Below are 24,433 nucleotides of genomic sequence, written 5' to 3'. Positions count from 1 at the left end.
GCGGGCCGGGAGCAGAGCGCAGCTGTGAGCGCGCAGATGTGACACCGGCCCCTCAGCACGCACCACCTGGGCTTTAATTGAAACAGAAACACCTCCCCCTCCGTTTACCACCGTAGGAGACAGTTTTTCTTCGTGTCTGTAGAGGCATGAATATAATACACTCTGCTTACTTCAAAACACTCGGCAATCTATGATCAAGTCCTCTGCTAATGAAGCTTTTGGAGTTCCAGCTTGATCTGGATGCATTATAGCTGTCAGATAAAGCTATCGAATAATAGATACAAAATACAGTATTGACAGGACCCTCCATTAATTTCTGAAATACTGTAGAGAGCAAGAAAAACTAGATGCCTACAGAATATGCAAATACCAATATACTCATTCGAAATAGAAAAGCCTATTTTCAGCTGGTAATCAAACTCAAGTTCATGCCTCTGTCTTTAGTAAAAGAACCAGCGTTTTAATATTATTTCTTCTTTTTTTTTTTTTTTTAATTTTAACCACCTCCTTTTGGAACACAGAACTCTTTTAAAATGTCTGTGGGAATGATATCTCCAACTTCATTCTTAAAGTCACTACACAAAGACCCTTCTGAGCTGCCTTAGAAAATGCAGGGGTACATAGGAATATCTACAAAACTTCTATTATGGTTTTCTTTTCACTTTGGATCTTTGCTAATAACAACTAACTTAACTCTCTCTCACCTTATTACAAGATCCATTGCTGACTCAGGCCAAGTTATCACAGCAGCTGCCCAGAAGCCACATTTTGCCAAAAATCAGATCAAGACAGTGTTAATGATTATACAATACTTGCAGGGAAAATAACACCATTCCAGAATATGTTTTCAACGCTGTTCTGTAGAAGGCTGCAATAAAACCACACATTTCAGATGTATTATTCATAAGAAATTTAATACTATCCAAAAAGCTCACACAATTCCTAAAGAAACAAAGACTATACAGATTGAAAAAATAGAATTCTGTGAAACGGGGGACAATAATGGTCTAAGTAGCCAGGTCCTGATGAGGGCAGTCATGGCTGGCAGTGGGGAAAAATCCTGAAAAAATGCACTAATACTACATCTTGACCTGAAGCTCTTCAAGTCAGATATGCAACAGACTATGTGTGCTTTGAGCACAAGGGAGAAACTAATATAGCCACCACTGACAAACTCTGCTCAAGTTTGGGGGCAGTTTAATAAAAATGGGAGGCTTTTTGCAGTTCAAATTCTGGACAGACTCCTATCTGTGATAGCTACAAGACCAGCCAAGAAAAAGCTAGGAGATGAAATAATGAACTAATACAGTCAGTTTAAAGAAGCAAGTTTCTAGCAATTCCATAGCAACATTCATATTTTCAGCATCACTTCCAAGGGGTCTGGTTGCAATAAATGGGGTAGTAGATCACACAAATACACTTTTCCAAACTTCTTGAATGGAGTACCTATGGATAAGCACTTTCTGTCATTGAAAAACCTACTAACCAATTCATTACTTTAGGAATCTATCCTTTCAGACCTTAAAAGGAGGAGGAAGGGGAACTGGATTCTTAGAGTCAGCTTGTGCAGAGCTTTAGAGCACATTTTGAATTTCTGCCCTCAGAGATCACCAGTAATTGCACTCCCTCTACATAAGACTGCCATGGACCTGTGAAGGAAGCAGGATATTGGGTCCTCCAAGAGCCAGATACTATAGAAGAAAGTACATATTTAGATAATCCCTATTTTCAAAGGAAAATTATCCACACTATATGTTCTGTACTATTTTTCTACAAATATGTATCACTCTACATTCAGTAAATGAAAACTGCACCCCATCAAAAAATAGGACCTGGATGTCACTGCAGTGCATCCACTTTCTCCATTTTCATCCAGCTGCAATGGAATTTTCCTTTGCTATGATGCCCCCTGTGCTGAGATTCCACTGTCCCATTAATGCCAGCACAAATGATTTATGAAATCTATTAGGTGCAACACTAAAGACATCTCAAACATAAATGTTTGCTTAGGAAAATATTTCTATGGAGTAGACAAATGGGGGTCGAAGCAAACTCCAGCACAGATATCACACTTTATGCCAACACAGCTCATGGCCAAACAGTAGAAAGAAAGATCAAACAAAACCTCGGGGGTAGCTGGAGGGGCTGGGGGGAAGAATAGCATATGCATTTCATTCATACAAAAAGGGAGAAGCACTTAAAAAAAAATTTGATCAGAAGGATTATTGCAGTAAATTATGCAGAGCATTAACCATTGAATTTGAACCCATCTTTAGTCTTTCTTTATTAATAACTCATTATAGTCCTTTTTCTTAATGAGGAATAAATTAGGGCCATGTTAATCCATGCAGCTATCTGCAGGTACATTTATCACTACGGTAGCCAGTTTCACACTCATTTCTGGGAGCTGCATTTCACGGGCAACAAACACTCATCCCCTGCTGAACTCAAGTCATGGTGGCCTTTTCAGGTCACCAGCAGGGTCACCTAAAAACTTACCTTTTTTTCGAAGAACTGAAAGGTACCTCACAGCTGGCCTTGATATATGTGAAAGAATTTCTCTTTCACTCTTACACTCTCTGTCATATTGCCACAACTTAGATCAGTGAAAACAAGTGAGCTAGGGGCCTTGCTGGTATAAAAGGGTGAGGAACTGCCAACAGGATGTTCTTTGTGGGAACTTAAAGCTTTTGGAACAGATTCCTCTTGCCTGATCCAGAAGAGCTCAAATTTTATGGCCTTCATAGCATGTTGCATAGTTCATATTTTTCCAGAGTGCCTGAAAACAGAATTGTGGATGTGGTTAGTTTATGGAGGCAGGGCTGTGCTTCAGCTTTTAAACTTTTGCATTTGTCTGAGGAGGGAGGCCTATTGCAGCTTAGTCACAATGATTAATTTTGATATTTACATTGAATTTGGTCAGATATTCAGGAATTTAAAGGTAGTAACAAACATATACGCTCTCTGATGAAGGTATTATCACAGAGAACTGACACATTCCATCACTTGACACGTGGAAAGGACTTAAGAAGTCCACTGGAGGTGACTCTGGGTAGTCATTAGACCCAGGCACAAGTAGCTGTGCTCCTTGCAGCACATAACACTTCAGTCCTTACTGTTACCTTCTCTGAGTGCCATCATGTCAAAAGAGAAAGCTTTATTGTGCTTGTTTTTCACATGGCAAACGAAAGCACAAAGGTGACTTGTCAATACCACAAAAGTAGTACAATAAAGGAGGGAAAACATGATGCCTCAGATAGGCTCAGGGATTAGGGTAGTCCCCAGAAGACTTTCTTCTCCTCATCAAAATAATCATTTCAGCTATTTATCAACATTCATCATGATCAGTGCCTTTTATTAAAAGGGAACAAACACCTTTTTAGCCAAATACTCATTCACCTATTTGAATAGTAATAGCCTAAGTGCCCTGTTAAGATATCCTATCATAAATACTTAATTAGTGTTACAACCACTTGTACTGAGATGTTAGGTGTACTTTAAAGAGTTAGGGTTGTCTGCATTACAAAGAAGTAAAAATGGAGTATCCACCTAGAAGCCAAAATTTCACATCACCAGTGTATCACTTTGGAAACCAGTTTCTCTTACAACCCTACAAAAAGACAGGGTATTAAGTTATGAAAGTTAAACAATGTCTAAGAGAAGGATTTTTGTCAGATATGGTATCATTTATAACAGCAACATATAGTCTCATGGCTGTTTTACAAAACAGACTTGATCAAGCAGAATAGTTATAATATAGTTTTCCAGTTCTGGCTGGAACTGTATTTTTTTAAAAAAAGGGCAAATACATGTCTAGAAATTAGTCTTAGGAATACTATCTAGTATCAACAGGATTAGCAGTATAATGTGTTCCCATGAGAAAGCACATGTGCCCAAATGTATTTAATGGAGAACATCTTGCAGTTCTTAAGCATTTAAATAGTATGCTACATTGAGTAGTTTTTTCTCACAAGTCAGGATTAAGATGGGCCATTTTTCATGCAGTAATGATGCTGATTTAAATTAGAACAGACTAAGACCATAATGAGCTCACAGATTCAGTGTTCAAATCTGAAAACAATAAACTTTTTTCCTTTTTATGTTCAAATCTGAAAACAATAAACTTTTTCCCTTTTCATTTACGTAGATAAATCATAACTCTATTTTTTATAACCCTTTCCAAGACTGCATTAAGAATTTTGCAGCTTCAGATCATTATCTCCCTAAAAATACAAGTGAAAATTGTAAGCAAGTAGATGTACCTGGGGTAGGGCAAGAATTATAGCAAAAATACAGTCCTTTCAAGAAAAGGATTGAATTATGTCACATTTCTTGAATGTGAGTGGGTAACATGTGGGGTTTTATTCCTAAGCAACCCAAAACTACCAGTGTACATTTGTACTGTGATTTTTGAGTGCTGTATATTCATATATTGAAGTAAATAATGTTTCTCTGTTTCTTGTCAAATTTCCCAGCAAGCTCAATGCAGTGCAAGGCCAAGTATAAAATGCACAATATTTCTATTTATCAGCACCTAGATTTTTGCTCCCTAACAGTAGACTGCCCTGATTAGAATCATCCCACTCTACACTAATTTGTCATATATAAAGGTATGGCAAAATACAAATTTACAGATGGAATACCTCAATCTCCAAAATCTGAAATATGAAAGATGTCAATATTAATCATGATGCTTTTTATAGTACTTATATATAGTTCTTAGGTACTTTTTTACCTAAGTGCTAATACCTACAGTACCAGTCAGTCAGCAGAGAAAAAGGGCACATATGCTTTGAATGATTAACACAGCTCTTGGAAACACAAAGCACACATGCTTTCCTTATCTTATAGGACAATGAGTGAGGAGGAGGAGAAGGACATTTTCATGGAAGTTCTGGGAGATTAGATGATGTATCAATGAGCCCTTTGAAAGAAATATCCCCCCCTCCAAAAAAAACCAAACCAAAACAAAAAAAAAAAAAAAAAAAAAAAACCAAAAAAAAAACCCCAAACCCCCAAATCAACAATAACCCCAAAATACCCCAACACCACCCCCAAATACCTCGAAAATAACCCCAAAATACCCAAAAAAACCCCAAAACCCCCCCCAAAAAACCCAAAACCCCCCCCAAAAAAACCACCCAACCCCCCCCCCCCCAAAAAAAAACCCAAAACAAAACCAAAAGAGTTAATTCTGTTTGTTTCAGAAGAATTGCTATATGAATAACAGTAATGAGATGAAGTGATAAAAAAAATAATGCTCCAATGTTTTCATGTCATTTACCTAATTCTTGAACAAAAGGCAGTAGTAGTTTAGAGAAAAGTTTAAACTCTTCACTAAAGAAAGAAAAATCCATTTGTAATCTGACCCTTTTATCTCTCTTAAACTGAACTCTGTACAAATGTGAAACCTGTTGGTATTTGCAAGACTCACTTCAACACATCATTGGGGCCCTGAAAGATCCTAAACCACACAGTTGCATCCCTTCCTCCGTCAATTTATGGCACTGTTTTCCCATTTTTCTCAGTAAGCTCTATCAGCAGCTGCTACTCTCTGCTCTCATCTGGAAAAGGAGGCAAAGAAGCTGTTGCTTCCACAGCTAATGCTCTGCACTGCAGACTGAGCGTCTACATAAATGGGCAGCTTCCAACTGACTAAGTTTTGGTTTATATTTAATACTTGGGTCCACAGCTCTAAATCCTCTGCATTGCTGGATTATTTTTTAAATTAAAAATTTATACTTCTTTTCAGAAAGAAAGGAGGAAGATATTTACTGCAAATGAAAATGACATAAAAATGTAACTGGAAGAAAAAAGAGATCAATTTGGTATGTAAACTCATGAGATACAGGACACCTCTTAACAGAAAAGGTATGTGTAGGCTATTTGAAACAATCCATTTAGAGTAAAATAGTTTTGTATAGAGGTCTGTCAAAAAGAATTGGCTTTTGTGAACAAACTGCCCTATTGTGAATCTCTTGGAACTGGTAAAGACCACCAGCAGGGCAATCCTATCAGTATAAGAGAATCAGTTTTATGAACAACTATTGTATTCTGAGTGATAAATCTAGAATTTTATACCTCTAGAAAATTTTAACTTGTATCCTGATCATAGTAAGAAAAAGCAAAAAAAAAAAAGAAAAAAGGGAAAAAACCCCATTCCAAGTACTTCCTTGAAATAATATCTTTAAAAAGATATTTTTAAAACAGTGGCGTGCACACACACACAAAAATCAATGTCCGTGTGATTCGAACAAAAAAATATTTCACATATTTCTTGGAATAAGCATTATACTGATCATGACACAAACTATGTGGCTGGGACTGCGGGTTCAGCTGCTGCTGTCCATCTTCTATTTTGTCTTTGTATTACGGGAAAGATGACTGAAAACTTCCTATGTCATTTAGCAATTTCTAAAATTATGCCATTTAGAAATTTCTTTTTTGCTCAGTAGAAAGTAACCATTTATTTTCTCCTAATTACAGTTTCTCCTCGCTCCCTTTCCATCATAACTCTTTGGGGAAAAAACCCAACCACCAGAGCAAATTTTCTTTTTACACAGTTGCTGCTTTGGCAAGATCAGAAAAAAGTGTCATCCTTTGGGTAAGTCTGTCAAACAGATTTCTTACATACAGTTTGAGAATGTTCATCTAAAAGTACTCTATCTGCACTTCAGTGTGCTTATATGACATTTATTGCCTTGGAAAGATGGCATAAAAATTATTTCACACTCCTCTGACACCTGGTGTGAGCCATACCCCCGCAAGTGGTCTTTTATTTTACATTTATGATTTGTATAACCATTTTGTATATAACCATATACAAAATGGTTATACAAATCATAAATGTAAAATAAAATTAAGACTTTCAAAATATTAAATTGGTTTTTTTATATATAAGAAAACAACATTGGGCTGCTGTTAAGTAGACACCTTATTACATTTCCTTGGAGGAAAGAAAAGAGGTTTTCATAAGGCATAAGAATAGGGTTTGTATGCACTTTGAGTCCACTCAGAACTGTGTACATAAACCTTCCTGTGGTAAACATTCTGTCAAAGGATGAATGCCTGGTGATAGGTGAGTTGATAGGCACAAGACTAAGTGCTGCAGGGCATCTAGAATTGCGTTTATGGCACACCTTGAAGTGATTTGTTAGATATTGATTGTCCTAGAGAGAAGGTGATCGTTTTCTACATTTTACCCAACACATCTAATATTTGCCAACATGCCAAACTGCTGGTGAAATGATTTTTCCCTGTATCAGCAGGTGTTGCGTATTCAGAAACAGGGCGTAGACACTTCTAAGAATTTAAAGTTATCATTTACGTAAAAGGGAAGAAGGGAGAAGAAAATATTTTTACTTAATAGTTTGTGCTCACACACAGAGGATAAGGCTGTACCACAGATATTACAAGAATCACTTGGGCTTGATTTTCTTCAAGGAAGGCTAACCATTGCACAGGTTTCCAGAACATAGAATATTACATAGAAATTATCAGATGCAATACTCCCAAAAGTCTTCTCACTTTCTTCCTCATACTCTATTTATTTGCTTGGCATGCCTCTGCATAGATGTCAGACTGCCATGGATCCATGTGTGTTCAACAGCTTCAGAAATCACAGTTTGGCTCTGTCAGTCAGTTACTATTTTCACAGCAGCCAACTTTATCACTATCATTTCCTAATTCCATCATCTAAATGATTTTGTTAACTGCATTTCCGTAAAGACCTTCCCACAAGTATTGCCAGATTTGCGGGCTTTGGTATTATCTGCCAAGAGAAGGAACTCAAAGTCCAGCTGAATTCTCTTATACAAGAGCCCTTAAAACATGAACAAGTGGTAGAATATTCAGCCTAAAAAGTATTTCCCAAAGAAAATCAAGAAATTAAATCAAGAAATTAAATAGTGTGTATATACAGAGAACATACAAAAGCTAATGGCATGGCACAGGTTTTTGGAGTCCTGATTAACTAGTGCAAGTCACAGAAAAGACACCCCTCCATCCCCCATCCACCATATGCTGACTTAAGAGCAAAGCATGCAAAGTGTAACCCTGAATAGAAAACTACATGGAATACAGAAGCTGCATTTACCATTGATAATGCCAATGTGACTGAATCAATTGTGAGGCCAAAAATCTGAGGTCAGAGCCCAGCCTGCTAGAGAAGGAGTCAAAGATAAGGCCAATATTCATTAAAAATGCAACTTTTATTGCAAAAGTCCTGAAGATAATTGAATTTATAAAACCTATCCTGAGTATTGGTAACTGGGCAGGTACAACATAACCAGTGTTTCAGTGTCCACATTTCTTTCTACAGCAGTGTTTCTTGAAGTATTTTCCCACATGGACTCTATTTGCCTTTGCTTCTCCCTGCTATCTATTATACTGCAAGAAGCATCATCAGCCTTTTCTCAAGAATCTGGATGTTCCCTTACTTCGGGATTACTCTTCCTTCCTTTCTTCCTTCCAGTTTCCTGGGGATGCTTGTGCTTCCTGAGAGTTGAAATTCTCATCTCACTGCATTTGCCTAGTATTGGCTGGTAGGGTCAAAAGAGTAGAGAAGTATGGAGAACAGCTTGTTCTTAAAATTGGATGGAAAATCTAGCAAAAAAAGTTAATTTTATCACAAGAAGATCTGTAGTCCCCATTTAAGGTCTCAATTAACTTCCTGTAGATATGTTGTTCGCACATTTCTGTGTCCAGCACCCAGAGACCCAAATACTTTTTTCTACAACGGGGGTGATGTGCACATACAGAGTTCAGTCATTTATCTAGGCAAAGGCAGTGATTGTCGAAAAATGAACTTCAGGAATTGCTGCCGTCAGTTCATCCCTCCTTTGAATTGTCCTTCCCCATCTTGTCCACCTGTCTTGGTGATACAGAAAGTCTCCAGTAGAGCTCTGTGCTGAAGAGCAGAGCACTGATACTGTCTCATTTTGAGACAGGCCCTCAAATGTGATATATCGAAATCTTGGTGTTGGAAATCCTTCCTTCTACTTATGTGGCCTCCCAGAAATTCTTCTGAAATTTCCCAGGAGTCAGTGTTTCCTGCAGCTGAACCACAGGCACTGGAAAAAATATTCCAAGGGCTATGTTGAGGCACAGTGGCACTTGCTGTGATTGTAGGGGAAATGCAAAGTGGACTTATTCCAGAAAGAATTCAACTGGTTGTGGTTTTCAGTCCTCAGGACTGAACCAAGTATATCAAGTATACTTGGAAAGGGATTTGTTGCTATTCATGTTACACAGGACAGCTAGATGCAGAGTGCTTAGGCAGGTACTACGTGCTTTCAATACCTCATCTAAAACTATTATACTCTAAAGCCTGGCACAAGAATTTATCAACTGAAGTCCATCAGTATTTTTTGGGGGTTTTTTTGTGAACACTCATACTAACATCCAGCACAAGGGTCACATTGCTGTTTAAAGCTCTCCTGTACTAAAGTAAACACACCTGACACTGATAGATTTCCTGAACTACCCTGAGGCAGAAGCCGTTTCACAGATGGAAGGAAAAAAAAAAAAGATGGGCAAAGGAAAAGCAGCTTTTGAGAGAGAATTTGGCTTCAGGTTTTCTAAATCCTATCATCTATATTTCAGTCTGGAAAATTCTCCAATTAATAGAGATATTGTCACTATTGTAATAGCTTTTTTTTCCTCTGAAGCATTCAGAAATTGATAAAGTTGGACCTTCTGCTTTGTTGCAAATTTTTGCATGCTGATTAAACAAGTTAAAAACATGTCCCACTACAGAGGAAGACGGGGTAGTGAAAGAAAGAGAGTATCTTAAAAGTTAACAAAACCATCCAAGAAAATCTATCATATGAAACAGTGTCTGAAAGTCTGAAACACTTAGTGATGAATGTGTAACTCCCCCTAATGGATGCATATTTGAATTTATCTTAAAAGAACATGTCAATAACTGTAAATCCTATTGCTAGAAATAATACCACTGTTATATCACATTCACCTTTCTGGCTTTTTAAGGGATCTCTTAAGGTATACATCTGTGACTTAAAATAAACATTAAACTGCTATTAGCATAATTTTGTTTTCTTAGTGAGTTTTTTTTTAATGAAATCTTAAATATATGTGCCTTTCAGCATATTTCTAAGGTACACAATCAGTAGCCATTAGAATTCCCTTAAATTATCTTCTATCAGTCATTTCAACTTCTGTTTCAGCTAAATGTTTTCCTGTTTCTTAACAAGTCAGCAAATTGCTATAAAAATGACAGTGACAGGCCACAGTGGTTTGGATTCTGTGGTATAAAGAAACACTTCATATATGCACAGCTGCTGGAAATGAATGCAGCATGTCTGAGGCCTAATCTTGGACAATTTCCTACATTTCTGACTCCAGTCTCCTTGGCAAAATTTCTGAGACTGTATTATCTACATATCCCACTATTTCAGCCAAAACTTTTCAATAAAAGAGTTCAGCACTGTGCACTGGCTTTCAATAGTATGTCCTCTTACAGTTAACTTTTTAGGAGTCTTTGCCCTAAGTCTCTTCTAACAACAATTTTTATTTTTCTTTTTTAAAAAGCATCATGTTCTGCACTACCGCCCTGTTAAGATACAGCACTACAGATGAAATTTCTACATAATACAATTCCCGTTTGTGAAAGATGCCAGAGTGACAGCATCAGACACTAAAATTACATTTGTCCACCACCCAGCTACAGTAACAGCAGCAGCAGCGGGGTTGTTTTCAGAACGCTCAAATTTAAGCTACTGAAACATTGAGGGTAAGTGAATAGCTCTAGAGGTTGCTCTGCCAAGACTTCTGATAAGCCTGGATGTTGCTATAATTGGTCTGGTGATACTGTGACCAAGTGGTGTAAGTAGGGCTGAGATTAAAGGCTGGACTCCACACAGGTCAGGCTGGCTGAACCGGGCTCCTCACAGTGGGGACAGACTCTACATCTTGCTCTGCTCCCCAAACCAGTCATAATCTAAACACAGATTTCCTCCTAATGCAGCCAAAATGCAAAGAAAAATGCAGCAGTCTGAAATGAAGCCATGGGTGACATTGTGTATTGGAAAGGAAGTTTAATAAAGCTGGTGTTGGTCTTTTTCAGTTTTTCAGTTTAAACGGGACTTCTATATTTTCTGTTTTTCTTTGCAGGATGTAGTTCTTAGCAAAATATGCTCTTAAATAGGACTTACCCAGTTGTCAAATTCTACTCTTCAATGCCAGCAGTGAGATTCAAAATGATGGATGAACATATTTTTAAAATAATTACATTTTAAGGCAAAGATAGCCATGTTCTTGTATAGCAAAAAGGACATAAATAAGCTGATAGGCAAGACGATAGATAAAATATGTCTACCTGCACCCTTGATCATCATACAGAAATATTTCTAACTTGGTGTAAGAACAGAAAAGTTAAAAGTTAGGTACTCAGAAGCAAAGATCTGCATTACGAACCAAGAAATATGGAGAAGATATTGGGGAGAGCTATAACTATAACTGAAGTAGGATATGCTACAAAGTGAAGCCTGGCACAATAACAAGAAAGAAATAAGAGCAACAATATTTTGCTGTCCAGGAATTTTACTGATTTTATTTTTAGAAGGGAGCTAAACTAAACAATTAATCTTACTCTGGTTAAGTATCTTATCCTTGATTATTTAATATAATCTAAAAAAGTAACTATTAATAATCTTGTGACAGGGTAATTCCACCCCCTCAAAAAACCAAACAAACAACAAAAAAAGCTGAAGCTTACCCCACAACAAATAGACTCTATGAGCTAATGCATTTAACCAAGAATCACTCTAACTATGGTTATCTGTTGAAACATGGATTTTCACATCTGTCTCATATGGACAGTCTAACTGCCAGGGCCAGGCATGACAGAGATTTCCTTTCCTGCCCTAAAAGAAAAGTATTACTGAGATTCGTTCTGTATGTTTGACAGAGAGTAAATTACATAGATATAGGAGATCCTCTGAAGATTTGTGATCCTTGTGAAAGAGGTTAATGTGAATCACAGAACATTAGAGTTTAGGATATATAAAAAAATACAAATGCTGTCAGTCATTGTTTTAAGACAATAGCACAGTTTTGATTGTTGAATTTTCTTGAAAAACATCTTTTCTATTACTTCTGGGATTCAGTTCACAGTTCAACTCCAGTACACAACCCTATGGATGCTGTGTTCATGCCTCAAAATACATTCAATTATGCAGTTGATTAATTAAAGCTACAACTCACTGTTCAGCACTTGTTGATACAATACTAGTTTTGCGTTGTGGGAAATATAAAAGAGAGCAAATGAATATTTTTTCCCTTTAATTTCTAAAAAAAACAAAACAAAAAAAATCTATGTCTTCTATTTCTCCAGACCCTAATACTCACACCTTATAAAGTACAAAAGAAAAAGTATGGACATATATAACTGAGACGCTTTAAGGCTACTAAACATTGCAACAAAACATAGATGTCTTTAGACAAAATTAATGCAATCTCATACAAAGACTACATAAAACAAAAGTTTAGACCATGTATATGGTAACACACAGAGTGCAGCACTAAAATGACAGCTTTCACAAATTCATATACCTTGCTCTCTTCAAATATTTTCATGGTCATGATTGCAGACAAATATCAACAATTTGGTCCCTCCAAATACAACTGGAGAAAGTCTGGTGAAGAGCCACTGGGATGATTTAAATATTGGAGAACTTGCCACATGAAGAGAAGTTTGAAGAAAGGATTTTGGCTGTACAGGGAAGAGAAGACTCACAGGGACCTAATAAAGGTCTCCCAGTACCTAAAAAGTTTAGTGGAAGGATGGAGGTACTCTCTTCAAAAGGATGCATGGTGAAAGAACAAGAGTCTGTGGGTCCAAGCTGCTTCAGGGGATATTCTGTCTGGATGTTAAAAAGAAGAAAAAAAAAAAAAAAAGCTAAGAGGTGGGATTGGGATCTTCCTTGATGAAAATGATTTCAAATAATCTCTGCTTGAGACACACCTCTGCATCCTGAATTATTGTTTCTCATCCACAAATTACCATTTCTTCTTTAAGTATCTTGCCAAACAAAATACCATACATGCAGAAGAAAAAAAAAGATAAGAGTCATACTGCTATCAATATTCTTCATTTGTTTACCTACATACTTTCTGTTATTTATTCATGTGGAGCTAAAGTGATCTGAGAAACAAAAACTGATTTGGAAGGGTTTGGGGTTTTTTAAAAGATACAGTACATTAACAAAGCTACTGTATTTGTGGCTAGAACTGCAAAATAAAGCAAACTAAATGTAGTTGTGAACCAGTAGCTGTTGCTGTTCTATTGCCAAGATTTCATACCTTCTCAGTGATTTTTCACAGGGGCAGCTCCTCACAGCACTGACTCCTTCTTCTCAGGACAAGCAATAAACTCCACCTCTCACCTCACAGCACTGACTCCTACTCCTTCTTCTCAGCACAGGCAACAAACTGCATCTCTCAACTCAATGAGCCAACCTGCTCTTTTATAATACCCCTCTTAACTGGATCCAGCTGTGGCCCTGTTAAGGGCAGGCTTGTTCTTAATACTTGATAATTGGCACAGCTGTAACTCCTTAGGGGCCAGATTACCTTCACCACTGTCTCTATTCTCCTACCTTTTATCTAACCACAAGTAGCCTACATGCAGATGAACTTACAGGCTGTCCTAGAGTCATCTACACCTCTTTCCTTGTGTTGTGCTAAATTGCCAGTGAAAAGTTTATGGAGCATATGGACTGTAATAATGTGAATGTTCATTTTATTTTTTTCTATGTAAAAGAGTAACAGTACTCTTCTTTAATGGGTTAAAGCTACATTTTTATGAATAGTATAGGAAACGGGGGGAAAAAAGACCATATAGAGAACTATGTATGTAGAGAACTAATGACAAAGCATGGTTGACTGATAAAAACAGCCAAGTGACAGGCAGCATAACTTATCTCAGCTCTACTAGTTTACAAGCAAATATAGGTGCACAGCATTTGAAAAGAATTCTTACTTGACAGTACTGAGAAAGCTCATAGCCAAATTTTTAGTTGCAAACACTACTGCTCTTTCAATGTTTCATTTAGCTACAAATAGACACCTAAATGTGTGTATATATATATATACACACACACAGAAAAATACGTATTTATTTCCAGAGCCCTGGAGTACCCTTACATAACCAAGTGAAAATGGAACTCTGTTTGCTTTGAGACTGTTGCCACTCCTTTCCTAAGTGAATTACATCATCCCTTTCTGTTGTGGGAAATCTCTTGCTGCAGTTCAGTACTAGCAGAAAAGTCCCTTCACATGAAAAAAACATGCATGATAAGGCCATATAAGCTCACAGCAAGGGCAGAAACACTTCTGTGGGTATAGTGGCTCAGACCAGAGGCAGAGGTGGGTGAATATGGGATCCAGAGAAAATAGCAAGATGATGCAATTATGTTGGATATGGTACAGGAGCTGACTGCCTAACCCAGAGGATGAGCTCAGATTTCACTATTCCTTCCTAAATGAGAAGAAAAGGAGAATCCAATTTCACCCAAAGCCTGGTGCCTGAGCCAACTGGCAGGGTCTTACCAGTGTGAAACCCTTACTCCACTGATATTAACAGTTGTATAAATAATGACTGTACATCACTATAACACTTTTGCAGAAAATGAAATGTATAAAGCAATAATATTTTCATTTAAAAACGTAAGAGGAGAAGCTATATTTGCAGCAATGTACTAATGAATTTGTTACTTTGTTATAGACTGGAGACGGAAATTTATCACTCGCTGAATCATATTTTCTATTACTAACTTTGAAGTTACTGATTTTGTTTCCATTAATTTTGAATTACAGACTTAAGATAAATTAAAACATTTAATTCTCAAAAACACAGAGCTAGAGCACTGAATTTTCTATCTATAAAACCTGTCATGGTGTCAAAACTTAGGGAAAAGGCAAGAATGCTGTCTGGTGAAATATAGGTAATTATTGTGGCTTGACAAAACTAGCAGAGAAGAAATAATTTTAACATTATTTCTTCAGTAGTTCATTATTTCTCCAGAGAGTAAGTGACTATTATCTTTTAGGTACAGGACTTGGTGCACATCCCAGCATGCTTCAAAAACCACAAGTAAAATTATTTGAGCAGAGCTTACAGTAGAACAAGTTTATTTTTAATTTGATACACTATTTGTTCTCATTTGTAAAGTGACCTTTTTATTTTAGCATAATATTGACCAGTAATTTCTAAACCTGAGGCTGAAATTTCAGATACCTGAAAGTACAATTACCACCACATGCTCCCTCCTTACTCAAACTTGGGATGAACAATGAAGGAAAAAAAAGCAACTTTTAATAATTTCAAAAAATTCTATGGCTGCTTTTAGATGACACAGCACTCACTTATAATTAATCACTGTATATGTGATGACTAACATACAGCTATCTCACCTCTCAAATGGGTGTTCCAGTATCTGCCAGGACAGAGAAGAAGTAACCTGGAAACCTACAAACTTAAGTATTAAAAGCTAAATATTAAAGGCTTTCTGGATAGGAAGTTAAGACCATAATTTCCAGCAATTTTATTTTCTTCACTTTCCCTAATAAAAGGTTCCTTTCTGTATAACCTGGTCAGAAAGATACTTTATTCCAGACAAAGCTTGTGAGCTAGACTAGGCTGCAGTCAGCTAATCTTTTCATGGCTTGAAAATTGTAAGTGCACCCAGGAAAAACAAGGTAACAGAATGAGCTGCTTTTCCTCAGATCTCTCCTGACACCATCAGATTTACCCAAAGCAGATCAACTGCAGCACATTTCAGTGAACAGAGCTTGTGAAGTCCCATGCATTGCTCACACATGTGGGAACATCTGGATTGTTTGTCAGCAAGCCCACTGAGCTGGGAGCCTACCTGGACATCAGCAGTGCTAAGAAAGCTTGTGGGAAGAAAGGTGTCTTCCTGAAATGGATGAACAATGGTTAAACAGACACAAAAGAGAATTAGTAAAGGAAAGAGGCAATGACACTCAAGCAGGAGAAACTAGCATCAGACCTAATAGCCCTTCTCCCTCCTGTTTAGTTACTCTTTCCTGCTTGATCCAAGCACCAGATCAAAATGGTTCTCTCTAACTTGAGACCAAATTTTTGAAGGCTGGGAAAATAAAGGTGGAACAAATAAGTGAACAGACAATGAATTCCTGTTATGCCTTGTGCATTTCCCTAGGAAAGGGAGGTCAAATAAGAAGGTACCAATGTACAATAAGCTTGGTGTACTAGAAGAGGGAGCACAGGGGTCCTGGGGACGCTATCAGCATCCAAAATAAATTTACATGTAATTTTGACTGGTTAATTATTTATGGAAAGTCCTGTTTGCACTTTTAAATTTTGGTTTTGAATTAATTTCCTCCTTTCTCGCTTCACGACTAATTTTGTCATGTAAATACAAAATGCAATGAGAAAGTACCTGTAAGCACAAATTAGATTATGTAAAACTAAATTACACACTCCAAGTCTTCAGTAAACCTTAAGCATTTTTGTATTACAGTTATGCCAGTCTAAAGCTGCCAAAAGGGGAGGTGCCTACCTCCCTCCCATCCCTTTTGTTAGATCAGCCTGTACAGCTGCAGGATGAGTTGCTTCAGCTGGCTGCTGATGTAAAGTAATTTCTTTCAGGGTTAGGATACAGTTCCATTAAAGTTGACATTAAAATATTTAGTGCTGCTGCAGTTATGTCCATCTCCAAAACCTGCCTCCTGTGTTTTGTCAACTGTGCTGTTTGTCTGACTCTGCAGGGAGCAAGTTCAAGCCACTAAATCTTTGGGAAACTATCCAAAGAATTTGGGGGTAGAGGGGGTGGGGAGAGGATCAGGGAATAATACTCTGCTGGCTCAAGGGCCTCAGCTAGGTCATTAAGAATTTGGATGAAAGCCTGTCCCAGTACAAAGAAGTAACAGCCATGCATAGCAAGACTCAGGATCAAGGCAGCCCCAGCAGAGCCTACACTGCCATCGACCATCACTCCTGCATCATCCAGTGAACTGACAGCCTCTGTGCCTGTGCAATTAACTGCTAAGGCTGCAAAAGAAATGGCCCCTGCCTTTGTTTGGAGTCAAGTGGGATGGGATCATCCCCTTTCAATGCATATGGATATTGGATTGGATACTGTGGGGGAAAAATTGTTACATCAATAGATCAAGAAAGTATCTGCCTTTTTAAAAAAATCTTTTGAATCAGAGATTTTGTGTGTTTTATTGAGAGAAAGGGTATGGAAAAGTAACATTAAACAGCTCATAGTTGGAAAAAAAACAGTGGCCTTAAGAGGTTTTCTTAATGAGGTCTTACTCATTTATTCAACTGGAATAATTTGGTAATTATTCAATTATGATTTATTAACCCTTATCTGACAAAGGAGTTAAATTCCATAAATAACTCCAAAAAACCAAAACCCAGCAGTGAATCAAAAGATATATTAAACTGAACTAAAACAATCCCAAGACAGCTGGATCATGAAAAATTGTTCCACTCAGAGAACATTTAAAGGTTAGAGCTCTATTACAGGTAAAAGAAAGAAGATCATAGAGAGAGAAAAAAAGATTAATATAGTGAGTACCTGGTGCTTCTTTTATTCATTTCATTTTTACTGTAAGGCCACCATTTTGCAGATGGTCTGAAGTATCATATTCCTTACCACCTCAAAAGGTTCTATATCAATTATTCTAACTATGGCTGTAAAAGAACAGCCTACAGACAGCTGCTGGAAATAAAAGACATGATAGAAAAAGTTTCCTAGTATCTTTCTTCATGAAGATTTTTAAATAAAGAATTCAATTGTAACATGGCATAAACCTTGGCAGGTTCAGAGTCTTGCATGCTACAAATGGAAGCCAGATTCAAAGATCCCACTGCAAGCACAGAGAACATTGGCCACAGAGCTACTACTAGTTAAATTTTTGGTTTAACTTCATTTTAGGAGAAAAGATAATGATTAAAATTTCTGGCAGTTGGAAATCTCATAAAACCACAGAGATGGTTTCAGTGGTTAATTATTCTGGATGCTAAAAAGCCACTGAATGTAAAATGTTCATGTTAAAATTTACATGAATGATTTCTACATCATTTAGTCACTTATCTTGCCAGAAAAAAAGTCAGCCTTGTAAAATTATAAATAGTCAGTATTTATACAGCATAGGGAGCAGCACTGTCTTACTTCATTTCTTTAAAAGTTTGCCTGTGTTAAACAACTGTGTAGAAGTCAGCATTAACAACTGCAAGAGCCTTTGAGACAGCTCTTTTAATATTGTTAATGGAACTTTACTATAAATTGGCATCAATGTTTGCAGTCTTAACTCATCTGCTTTATGTCTACCTATTGTTTTACTACATATTTTTGCACTCCTGAATGAAGTTATCTGTCTAGAGCACTTGAAAACATCCAGTACTAATAGCTGCAATTTTGTATTTCCATGGAAAAAGTAAATATTTTATCATATGATCTAACAGCCTCTTTTCCACCTTTTCCTCCATCTAACTACATAAGATAAATATTTATTGAAAAACTCAGAATTTTCTGCCTTACTCTGGAGAATTCTTTTCGTTTTGTCTAGATTTGGTTAGCATTATTGGGATTCATTCAATTTCTTTTTAACAGCTACAAGAAGCCAAACAGCTGCCCCATTAAAGGAAAGAGAAAAAAGGAAAAAAAAGCCACCAAACTTTGTGGCCATGGCTTTCTCCCTAATTTTTCCTTCTGCTTTTTCAGTGTTCTGAATTTCTTAGCTGATACATACTAATTATAATCAAATTATGCTTTCCTTCAGCTGTTTTTCAATATACATCCTCTCAAACTGATTTATTTAACGGGGCTTTTTTGTTTCCTCTCTAAGGCAGTTTTCAACACAAACTTGAAAGAATCATTTCACTTTTGGATTTGATATTATTTTGAGCTTGTAATGTATGTTTTTAATTTACCAAGAGAGATTTTACATTACAGTTTTTCATACAGAGAATATTTCCCTGTTTTCATTTTTTGTCTATGTAGGAGTCATAAATTAATCTGTTCACTCATCTAAGACAACACTAACTGTGATTTTTTTTTCTAGCCATCAATATACATTTAATAAAGAATTTAGTGCACCAATATTGTAGATATCTATGACTTTTCTAATGTCTGAATCATTTTAGTACTGTCAGCATAAGCCATACAGAACATTTAGTCTCCATGATAAGAGGTATTTTTTCTTCCTATTAGATATTGGATATTATAGGCAGTTCTTAGAGAGTCATATTGTCCCTTGGTGTTTTATGTCATAGATACTTGATCAAGTTCAACACTGAGCACAATTTCAGAACCAACCCCAAATATTTCAATTAATGCTAACATGTTCCATTACGTAGTGACAAAAAGGTGGAAAAACCCAGCTTGGCCATACAATGCACTCTTTCAAGGGAAACATTTTATATGTTATATAAATTGGCAAACTGAAGTAAAAATGACAAGAAGAAAATGAAGTTTGTTTAGTGAATCAGTAATTTAAACCAATATCATAAATAAGTTGTCATGCACCTTACTACAAATATTGGCATTCTGCACTGTGTGTTACTTGACATATTTTATAATCAGATTGTAGTTCCCTGTAAGACACACACAAACTATGAAGTATAGATATTGTTGTAATAATGTTCCTACTAAAATGCTATTTGTATTCTTAGCATATTCATTTTTCTTCTTAATAGTTTATTGCCTTTTTTTCTTCTACCTTTATTTGATGTTACTGAAGTGTTTTTATTTATAGACATTCCTATTTGCAATTTTGGAAATGTTTATAATTTGTCTTTTATGTATACTGTAGGCAAATTATATTTGTGATTTCTGTTGTAAGTACATTACTTTCTATACCGTATACTCAAAAAGTTATAGCCTTAAAATAAATTTTCCCTTAATCTTCAGACACATCTGAATGTTATTAGGTCTGCCAGCATATATGGGCTTATTTTTTGCTTCCTGAAACTGTGTTCAAGTAAGGCATGGTTTTCTTATGTAGCCCTTCTACAACTACTGTGTCTAAATATATTTATTTGTATTTATCTATTAGTGAAATAAAGAGAATTATAACACAATAAATCAAATGTAGAATGCAAGATTGTACTGCATTTCAAAGAGCTGATAAGTGAGTGAAGAGATGAGCAATTCTCCCCACAAATTGTTAGCAATAGTCATTTGACATCAATGATTTACTATGCTGAGAAAAAAAAAACAACAACCAAACAACTTTTTTTTCTTTTACCTCTTTTACCTCTATTTCCTACTTTAAATAAATAAAAAATGTACATGTTAACATATTTCATACTGATAGTGCCTTAGCATTCCTCACTGGCATCAAACAGATCACTGCCAAAAGGATGAGACAACCATGCAGTCAAATGTGCCATCAGGCTTGAAAATCTCTGTGGTCAGCAAACATTGTTGTACAAAAAGGCTGACCTTTACTATCTTATTATACTTTATTTTTAAAGAAGGGTTAATTTGGAGATCTGTTAACTCTCACAAAATTAGATTTAATGAGGTCTTCCATGCTTCTGGATGAGATGCTGATTTACGGGTTGCCACCAGCAGGTGCTGAACAGAAAAGAGTAACTTGTTAACTTGGACAATGTCAAACTGGTTTAAATTGAATGAAATGACATGAAAGAAATTAGTTGAAAGGCTCCAGATTGTTTTATTATGCTTTTTCACAATGCATTATTCTCTCATAATGATTTTAATGACTGAAAGAATATTATAGACACTAGTTACATGAGTGCTAATTTAGTAATGTTATATCACACAATAAAAAGGGTAAGGGTGTTTTTCATTCTGTCTGAGTATTAAGAGGCTGGGTTTTATTAAATTTCTATAAGGAAAACAAATCTCATTTCTTGGTAAAATCAGTGAGACATTAACAATAATTACTATATAACCAATGTGCAATTAACTATGGTAATGAAAATAAAAGAATCTGAAACTCATGTCTAGATTCTTGAATTCCTAGAATACTCTTTGCTTTCAAAACCAGACCAAGTTTAACAACAAATGTGCTCAAAAAAACCCTTAAGTTACTTTCAAGAATGTGCTACTGTTTTGTAAAAAGGGGACATGCCTTCCTTCCATTTATTATATAAACATCTTTCAAACTATACACATCTAAGGATGGATGTCTTCATACAGATGCTGAAATACCTGACCTGGCAAGTATGCAAGTACCTCTGAGCTGTAAAACATCAAAGCATGTTAGCACTGTGCTGTCCCTCTTGACAAGGTCTATTAGTCTGGGTGAAGCTCCTGGCTAATGCAGGCAGACTTCTGCACCCAGTGTGGCACGACTGCAGAGTGTTACTGTGGAACACACAGATCCATCAGCCAGGCTCTGCACAAGCTGCTGGGCCTTGGAAAAGGTGCTCTGTCTTTGCATGGCTTTCTCTGAAACACTGCTGCCTTTGCTTCCTTTACCTTTACAAGTTATATAGGGAAGAAGATACAAATCAGGCTTAAGGAAATGTTTCATTTTTGATAGAAATCTAGCAAAATAATCTGTGCTGGAATAGGTAATTTTCATTTCAGGTATGCTGAAATAGGGCAAACTGGACCAAAAAGGCTGCAAACACACAGGCTTATCCTCACCCACGCTCCACAGATCACAGAAAAAAGCTGTTACTGTTCTCTCTCCTTTGCCTCTTCCTTGCTTTAAGTCTGGCTTACGTAGTTCCATTTCACAATGGAACCTTTAACCTTCTTTAACCTTCTGATTACTAACCTGCTTGCTTTGCCTATGACATATTAACAGAGCAAATCCACGGCCAAAGACAGATATAAGGGGCTTATTGAGGAGGAAGTCACATAAATGCTTTCACATCGACTTGCTGCCTGAAAAGTATGATGATCTCTTTTAAAGAAGAACAGTTTGCTAAGTTTAGACCTGGAATTTGAGCCTTACAATATTTGGTAAAAAAATAATTGTACCAATTTGTGAAACAGCAATCCTTTTCAGTTTCAAAAGTAAGTCTAGCTAATTAAATTATGCCCTAGTTCATACATCTTCTGCCCTGATGGACAAGAGGACTATACCACATTAAAAAAAAAAAGTCCAGAATTATCCACCAGTAAGAGATCTAACCCATATATATCTCCCCTGGAAATCTCTGCCTTTAAGGAACTACAAATACTTCAAACATAAAAAACTTGATAGGATTCACAAAAGAAAAAAATTAACTAGGTACAGATAGGTCTGTGAAATTACATGATAAGAACTTGTATCAGGGTCTGGTCCCCTACAAATCAATTAGCATGTCAAACAGTTTAAATATTAAACTTCAAGTACAATCATATGAATGTACAAAAAGCCAGTTAGTTAGGACACTAACTGGAGGGGGAATAAAGATATTATTTTATGTAATATATAAGCATCTACTGTTTCTGATAGTTGAACATATGATTTAAAAGAAAACCTAGGAGTTCTTTTATATCAAATAATATTTCACTTAATAAAGATTGTATTCACACAGATTAGGAAAATTACATTTTATATGTAATTCTATACAACCTGATTTTATATTTACAACAACCTGTATTTAAACTGCTGTGAAGGGCTCTGCTGTTTGGATCAGGGTTCAAGACTTCACAAATGTCTCTCTTGGTATTTTATACAGCCTGGCAATGACCACTTCAGATATTTCAGGAGTTACAGGCAGGTGTGTCTGAGGGTATCTTAAGTTCAATTTGTAGTTCCCTCTGTTACATTCAGCCATAAATATAAATAGGATAATCAGCAGCATGGTAGACCAGAGCCTTTGGTGACTAATACTGGTGGAACCAGTGAATAAAAGCAGGTACAAACATCGGGTGTTACTGAGTGAGGCTTTCCAAGCAAGGCAGGTCAGGCCCAAGGGACAAAGGAAGGGAAGAGGACATAATGATTCAGGCTTGCAGGCTGCCAGCTGTTGAAAAAAACAACTGCAGAGCTTTCTGTAGGTAGGCAAATTGCATTCTGACTACACTTGCTGATTTCTGGGAATGTAATTTTCTAGACTGTTAGGGCAAAATACTACAACTCTGCTATAAGCTGCAAGCTGCACTTCCTGCAGCTTGGCTGTCAAAATATATTCTTGTATTTTGCAATAATAGCTCAGAGACAAGTCATGGAAAGAACTAATGGAAAAATGTAAAATCTGTCCATGTCACTAGTTTAGAAGCATCCGAAGGATACGCTCCATAAACCCGATACCACATGCACAAGAGCTATACAAATGCTTTGAGATAAACCAGCAGCTCTTATATTCATCATTTTAAGAATGAGAAACCTGTAACTGGGAAAGGGCAAGGGAGACAAAGCATGTTTCAGATACACAGTGTCTCACCTTAAGACATCAGATGCATCAATGTGCTACTCAATTTTAGAACAAGCTAACATCTAGTGAATATTAATTCAGCTGACATGAATTCATATAGAATGAAGAAACCTATGTAACTGAGATAAATGTAAATCTAATAACACACTAAAGAATCTTTACTTCCACCTTCCAAAGTTTGGTATATGCTGGTGGCTAGAGACCAGATGATTTTTTTGAACTATCACAACATAAAAGTCACTTTTGGACAAGGTATGTGTAGTTTTCAGCCTTTAAAATTAATTTTTTCCTTTTTTTTTCTTTGCAGAGCCTTTAAGAATTTTTCTGTGAAGATGAAGATTCCTATACAGCAAATTTAATCTTGCCAGGCTCAATTTTCCTGGTTAGCTTTGCCAGCTCTCTTAAAAGTCATCTGTGGCCAGTAATTGAAAACCGCAGACTGCCGAGTGGAATCAGCAGTCCTGAGGGGTACATTGTAGAAGCAGCTGAACTACGTGAGAAAGCCTTGGCTGGTTTTATTACAACTTGACTTTCAGAAAAGAGAATTGTAAAACCAGAGCTAAAACAGACCTTACCTAGGGTGAGGGAGTGTTAAGGAGGAACCCTGCCTAACACTGTCTTATTACAGCACACTGATGAACAGCACACAGGAGGTGGTGAACCAGCTTTGGACAGAGTTTACACGATCACTACATGCCTGAACTTCCATGAACTTTCAGTCTGGTTCATATGTGAGATTGCTCCATGGTAAACCTCACTTCCCCAGCGAACTCCCCAGACAACAAATTAAAATTTCACTAGTATGTAGGACGGAAAAGAGAGTAAAAGAGAGGAAGAAATCTGATGGTAACTAACACGCAAACTAAGCTGTGACAAAAAAATGTCATTTCTCTTTTGCTTCCATATTCATCTCTGTGCAACAACACGAACAAGTACCAGAGAGAACAAAAAACCTGCACATTTGTAATATAATAACCCACTGTGTATTTGCCCATATTGACAGCTGAGGGTTCTAAAAAGACAGGAGACATGAACTGCAAACTACAGTTTGCAAACTACAGGAATCATGGG

The 24,433-nt window shown here is 36.6% G+C and overlaps 1 protein-coding gene across 12 annotated transcripts in view; it reads right to left on the bottom strand.

Annotated features, from left to right (window-relative positions):
* Positions 1-24,433, bottom strand: part of TENM3 (teneurin transmembrane protein 3) — a 407,967-nt gene that overhangs the window by 236,362 nt on the left and 147,172 nt on the right. The window lies entirely within an intron of this gene.

The sequence above is a fragment of the Passer montanus genome, unplaced genomic scaffold (genome assembly GCF_014805655.1).
Source record: "Passer montanus isolate IOZ18808 unplaced genomic scaffold, ASM1480565v1 scaffold14, whole genome shotgun sequence".
NCBI lineage: Eukaryota > Metazoa > Chordata > Aves > Passeriformes > Passeridae > Passer > Passer montanus.
Note: the sequence above shows the minus strand (reverse complement) of the source record. Positions and strands in the feature narration are given on the sequence as shown.